At 35.2% G+C, this 6011-nt stretch overlaps 1 protein-coding gene across 2 annotated transcripts in view; it reads left to right on the top strand.

Annotated features, from left to right (window-relative positions):
- LOC124949766 (protein odd-skipped) overlaps positions 1-5402 on the top strand; it is a 13850-nt gene extending 8448 nt beyond the window's left edge. The window contains exons 1-7 of one of the 2 annotated variants that reach the window (XR_007101164.1): positions 1-345; positions 712-816; positions 1140-1391; positions 1623-1689; positions 2062-2366; positions 2437-2684; positions 3780-5402. The exon at positions 1-345 is cut by the window's left edge and continues 741 nt beyond it. The gene's annotated coding sequence lies outside the window, so the exon portion shown is untranslated. Of the gene's footprint in view, positions 346-711; positions 1392-1622; positions 1690-2061; positions 2367-2436; positions 2685-3779 lie in introns of both variants that reach the window. The other variant, XR_007101163.1, reaches the window with a different exon arrangement.
- Positions 5403-6011: the final 609 nt, after the last annotated feature.

Raw genomic sequence — 6011 nt, 5'->3', positions numbered from 1 at the left:
AGAAGAAGAAACGGGGTAGTTGAGTTCGACGAAGAGTCCTCGCGAGAGGGGAGAGAGCTCACGCTTTTTTTGCACGCACCTACCCTATTATTAGGGCGTGAGCCTTATCTAAAGGGTCATAGGGCCGAGTGCGACCTCGAGAGTCTCTCACAGAGAGTGAGAGAAAGAAAGAAAGAAAGAGAGAGAGAGAGAAAGAGAGAGAAAGAGAGAGAGGGAGAGACTAATCCTCGTCCTCCCGAATTCCAGGAGTCTTTGTGACCAATACCCAACGAAGAATGCAGGCACTTATACACATGTAACGTGTTAGGCAGGTTCTTAAGTATATAAATCCTGTGAATTTTGACGGTAAATTTAAAAATATTTAACGCGTGAAATTTCGTATCGTTTACTTCTTTCCTTCATTTCTTCCTTTTTTCTTTCTCCCTTTCTTCCTTTCTTTCTTGATTTCTTGATTTCGACGAAATCGCTTTGATTAGCAAAAGCCGATAGCCTTTTAATAGCCAGTGATTTCGTAAGAAACGCCACTGATCTTTGTCTAGGATCAGTCAAAAGAAGGCTGGAGAGAGAGAGAGAGAGAGAGAGAGAGAGAGAAAGAGAAAGGTCCTTTTTAAACCGACTATTAAGCGTCTTTCGTTTCATTCAACGGAATCGATTTTTATTTTTTTTTATTTTTTGTTTTCTGATTTATTGACTCTTAATCGAATTTTTTAGTTAAGCGAGACATCCTTTAAAAGATGAAACGAGACAAGAAGAAGAAGAAGAAGAAGAAGACGAATTTCTAGGAGAAATTAAGAAGTACGCGACAGAGACGAGAAAGTGAGGTTATTTTTTAGGAAGACGCGCCCCAAAAGATAGGTCTCCATGAGAAGCCGTGGCCTGTGGTTAAGGCGGTACGCGGATCGTTGGCTTTTTTCCTTTCTTTTTTTTTGCTTTTCTTTTTTTTCTTTCTTTCTTTTTTTTTTTTATTTTAATCTTACTTCTCTCTTTTCTTCTTCTATCTTCTTTTTTTCTTTTCCCTTTTCTGGGACCGACGATTAAGTAAACCACCTAGCCACGGTGTATACAGTGTGCTCATATTGTAGAAATACACTCTAGCCCTGCTATTAGTTAGTAGTACTACTTTAACTCTTGGAACGTAGGAACGCGGCTATATAAGAATGGAGAGGATGGGCAAAACGAAATGGATAAAGGAAGAAAGAAAGAAAGAAAGAAAGAAGAGAAATAAAAATAAAAATACAATAAGAACGAAGGAACAGTCGGGTCCACCCTTTTAAACGCCGCTAATTCGCGACCAACTCAGACACCGGTTTATCTCCTTTTGCCTCCGTTTTTGGGATAAAAAAAAAGGAATGCAAAGAAAAAACTAACAACAGAAAAAAATTATAGAAAAGGTAAGAAAGAGTTGTAAACGAGAAGGAAGAATTTCTTTTGGTTTCTATTTTATCGTTTCTTAGATAAATGTCTTAATTATTTTAATATATATTTTATATATATATATACTTTTGAGAAATAAAAATGTTACTATTATATTGCGTGAACATTCTTAGTTTATATTTACAACGGTCGATATGTTATCGACAGTGCGCAGCGCCAACGAGCCATGTAGTTTTTAATTCTTTCAGTGTCGCTCCTGTCTCATATCCACGATCAGTTTCGTTCAGTAGGATATCCATCAAGTGCTGCTATCTCGTGAGTATAAATATTTTGAATTTTAAGCTTTCCATTATGTGCATTGTTATTGATTATAAAAAAATTATTAGATTCAAAAAAGGCAAATCAATTCGTTTAACCAATCACTTTTATCGATTATATATATAATATATATATATATATATATATATATATATATATATATATATATATACATATATTAGACAAATGAAAACTTTTGTAGAGAAAATTGGTATAATTAGAGTGATCGATTAAAGGAATTGATAAATATCTTAAAAGGATCAATCGATTGGAATTTGATAATATAGAACGAAACTATATATATATATATATATATATATATATATATATATATATATACACACACAAATATATACCTGTTACACCAAGGACGAAATGAAAAAGTCGTGAGATACAGTTGGTTCGACGGCGGAACGCGTAAATCCTATTTGGCCCGTGCCGGTAACCACGGATTACGGGCTCATAATTCACCGCGACCTAAGACAGTGATTGTCAGTTTGTCTGGTCGTTACGAGGACCGAAAGTTCGAGGAGTCCAAGTGGAATGGATCATTATCCGAGAGCGGTGATAATCGATTTTCTGACGGGCTCATTCTTTGCCGTAGAACCGAATGTGATTCGAGAGTATTGAAAATTCCAAAGGGGGAAAAGAAAAGGAATGAAAAGAAAAAAGAAGTAAGGTTAGAAATTTTGCGAGAAAATAAAACAAAACAACAAAAAACATAATCCTAGTATTTTATTATAGATTACACGTCGATAACGAGAGAGAAGAAGATAGAGAAAAAAGGATAGAAAATATGTAACAGTAGTGGAGGGATGATCGAAGTATTCAAAGTATATACATCTTGCGAATGTGGGTGGACTAGGGTGGAAGGAGGAGGAAGTGCCGAACGCGAGATGTAGAAGGAGGTGGTTATTGTTGTGATGGTGGTGGTGGTGATAGTGGTGGTGATGATGGTGGTGGTGGTGGTGGAAGAGGAGGAGAAAGAGGAGGTAAGAAAAGGCAAAGAGGGTTAGTTAGGCGCGTGGGGCCACGCGCGTTCCCACGCTTTCGAGAGGCATATCGCACCAGCCCTCCGTTTCGCTTCTTTCCGTACTATCCCCTCTCTCTTTCTTTCTTTCTCCTTCCCTCTCTCTCTTTCTTTTCGATCTTTTGCAAGGAGTCTTCGGAGTCTGCATGGCCAAGGCAACAACGTGTACTGGACCTTCTTACCGCACGTACACGCGTACCTATACTAACCGTGCGTCTTTATATATGTATTTTATAGGTTAAGTTCGTGTTCGTAAGCATCGTCTTTGAACATATATATATATATATATATATATATATATATATATATATATATATATATATACGCGTTTACGTATATATGTATGTATGTACGTATACATAGATATATATACACGTTTCTCTTCGGGCTCCTCCTGCTCTCCTCTTTCTTCCTCGCCTAGCGTTGGCGGCGCGCTGACCTCTGACCTCCCATTACCGGCTCGACCGACCGACCGACGCGACTCGACCCCCTACGCCTATCTCTCTCTCTCTTTCTCTCTTTCTCTCTTTCATACATGCATACACATACATACACGTCATACCCCCGTTTTCCCTTCAACGATCTCTCCATACCTTACGCTGATATTGTCGGTATGCGTCTATCTTTTTGCGAATAAACGATATGACGCTTTATTTTCTACTTATCTCTATTTTCTTTTTTTTATTTTTGTTTTTGTTTTTGCTCTTGTTTTTGTTTTCATTATTTTTTTTTTCTTTTGCAGATAATACAAAAAACAGAGTAATATAACCTTTATTAATGTATCTCTATTAATATACGATGGGGAATAATTCGTTCGAAATCATCCGATAATTTCTAGATTAGGAATAATAATAGTTTAAGATCGGATATGTAACTATATATATATAGAGAGAGAGTGGTTATAGGATATGTCCGTTTAAATGTACGGTAGTGAAAGATGGATGAAGATGGTTGAATATGGTGGAAGGAAGTAAATGGAAAAATCGCATTATCGTGATTACCAACGCGAATGATTCTGTTTGTACTCATTTACCGTCATTATCATCCGTTCTTCCAGGAGCAACCGTAGAATCAGCTTTCGTTCCTGGGGCAATTTGAAGCAACCTGGCGAATCCATTAGGAGGATTTCTCGGAGGCGAAAGGGGGCGTTAAACGGGTCGATGAGCAACGTCATCGCGGATCCGTTTCTTCTTGCTAACGACGCGACTTATTTTCGACGAACTAAAGCCCACTAGCTTAAACTAACTTAGAACGAGATCATTCGAATCGTCTTAAGGGACACTGTGAGAATTAGGACGATGATTTATTCTACACAGAGAGAAAGAGAGAGAGAGGGAGAGAGAGAGAAAGATTCGTTGATTGATAAATCGAAACAACGTTGAGATCTCGACGAAAACGTTTATTTCTATTAGATAATTATATAATCTATGATTATGTGTATATATATGTAATTGTTAAATACAATTATATATTGAACATATGACATAGTGATTTATTTATTTATAAAAAATATTCCATGGAAACTGAAATTTTCTTTGGCGATTTAGATACGCTATTTGATGCCTCTTATTATAATCTTGAATTTTAAGTTATATCATTTAAATGTAATTTATATTATATCTTAATGTTTCTCTAATTATACGTAATTTACGTATAATAATATATCGTTTATATAATTATTATATGTACAATATCGTACGTAAATATAACTGTGTCAGAGAGGGGTATAATTATATACATTGAATATATGACAAGTAGTTTAATTATTAATAAAGATATACTATTAAGAGTGCAATTTGTTTCACGGATGTAGATACGCTATTAGACGTTTCTTATGAATTTAAGTATTAATTTATTTTATTTAGATATATTTCATTCATACATTATACATAAAATATAACTATACCAAAGAGAAATTATAATTACATAGAAAATATATATGAAAGTAATTTATTTAGTTATAAACGTGTTATACCGAATGCAATTTTCATCTTTCGATATAGATGAACAATTGGATGGTCTCGTATGACTTTAAATATTAATTTATTTCATTCAAATATATATTTCTATGATAATACCTTTATATATATTTTATTTTTTCGTCGCAATTATATATAACAGATATTAAACGATTAATAGAAAACTGATGTTAGTTATTTTTAAAGGAGGATATTAATGAAAAATGTAAATAATTTTTCGTTGGTGGTTAAAAATAATTGTAAAACTCTTGACTGGACTTCTCTACGTGCGCAAATCTTTCTCTCGAAGGTCCCACCGTAGAGAAGGAGAGAGAAAGAGAAAGAAAGAGAGAGAGAGAAAGAAAGAGAGAGAGTAAGGTAAGAAGAGGAAGGTAAGAAGAGTGAAGAAGAGGGAGGGTACCACATCGCCAAAGAAGAGACGAAGCCGCACGGATATTCCCAAGAGCAAAAGCCTGCAACCGAGGTCACTCCTCCTCGTGGGAGGGCCCCCGGGCGCCGCATCGACTCCCCCGTCGCCTCGACCCGCCGCAAACGAACGAAAAACAAGACTTTATGGGGGCTACATCGGCGAGTATACGCGCGCTCGCGCGCGCGCGCCCGCGCGAACCACCTTCTTCTTCTTCTTCTTATTGTAGAAGAGAGAGGGAGAGAGAGAGAGAGAGGGAGGGAAGGAGAGAGAGAAATATTGGTCACAAGTTCTAAGCCAATGATATTATTATCTTCGAATGAAAAAAAACGCACAATTATTGAAAATTATTTTGCATTTTATATTTGAATTATTAATTAATAATTGAACTATTAATTATATAATAAAAAGCCGCCATTGGAATTGTGTAAACAAAGACGTGTACTTAAGTAGAGTCAAGTGAGTTACTCTCGAGGCACTTTAAAGTGACTCGTAAAATGCGTAAATGTAAGTACCCTTTTTAGTACGGTAGCAGCTCTCCTTCTTCGCGTTTTACTTTCTCATATAATAGTTTATATTTGTGCAAGGTCTATTAATTGATCGTAACGAAGAAGGTCGTACATTTTTTTTTTCCTGAATATTAAAAAAGTATTTTCAGTTTCTTTTATTGTTATATTTTTTTCTGATTTTTTATTATTTTTATATCTACATGTATGTGTATATATATATATGTATATATATATATATATATATAAGTATAGTTACAGAGAGCTTTATAAGGGTCGATTAAAGGGATCGTAAAGTATTATTTTTATATTTTCAAGTTCGGTTTTTAGTTTGTTAAAATATATTCTCTTTCAACTTTTTTTGATAGAAAGGAATTCTCCACCATCACTATCATCAA

This window comes from Vespa velutina, chromosome 6, assembly GCF_912470025.1.
Source record: "Vespa velutina chromosome 6, iVesVel2.1, whole genome shotgun sequence".
In the NCBI taxonomy this organism is placed as follows: domain Eukaryota; kingdom Metazoa; phylum Arthropoda; class Insecta; order Hymenoptera; family Vespidae; genus Vespa; species Vespa velutina.
Note: the sequence above shows the minus strand (reverse complement) of the source record. Positions and strands in the feature narration are given on the sequence as shown.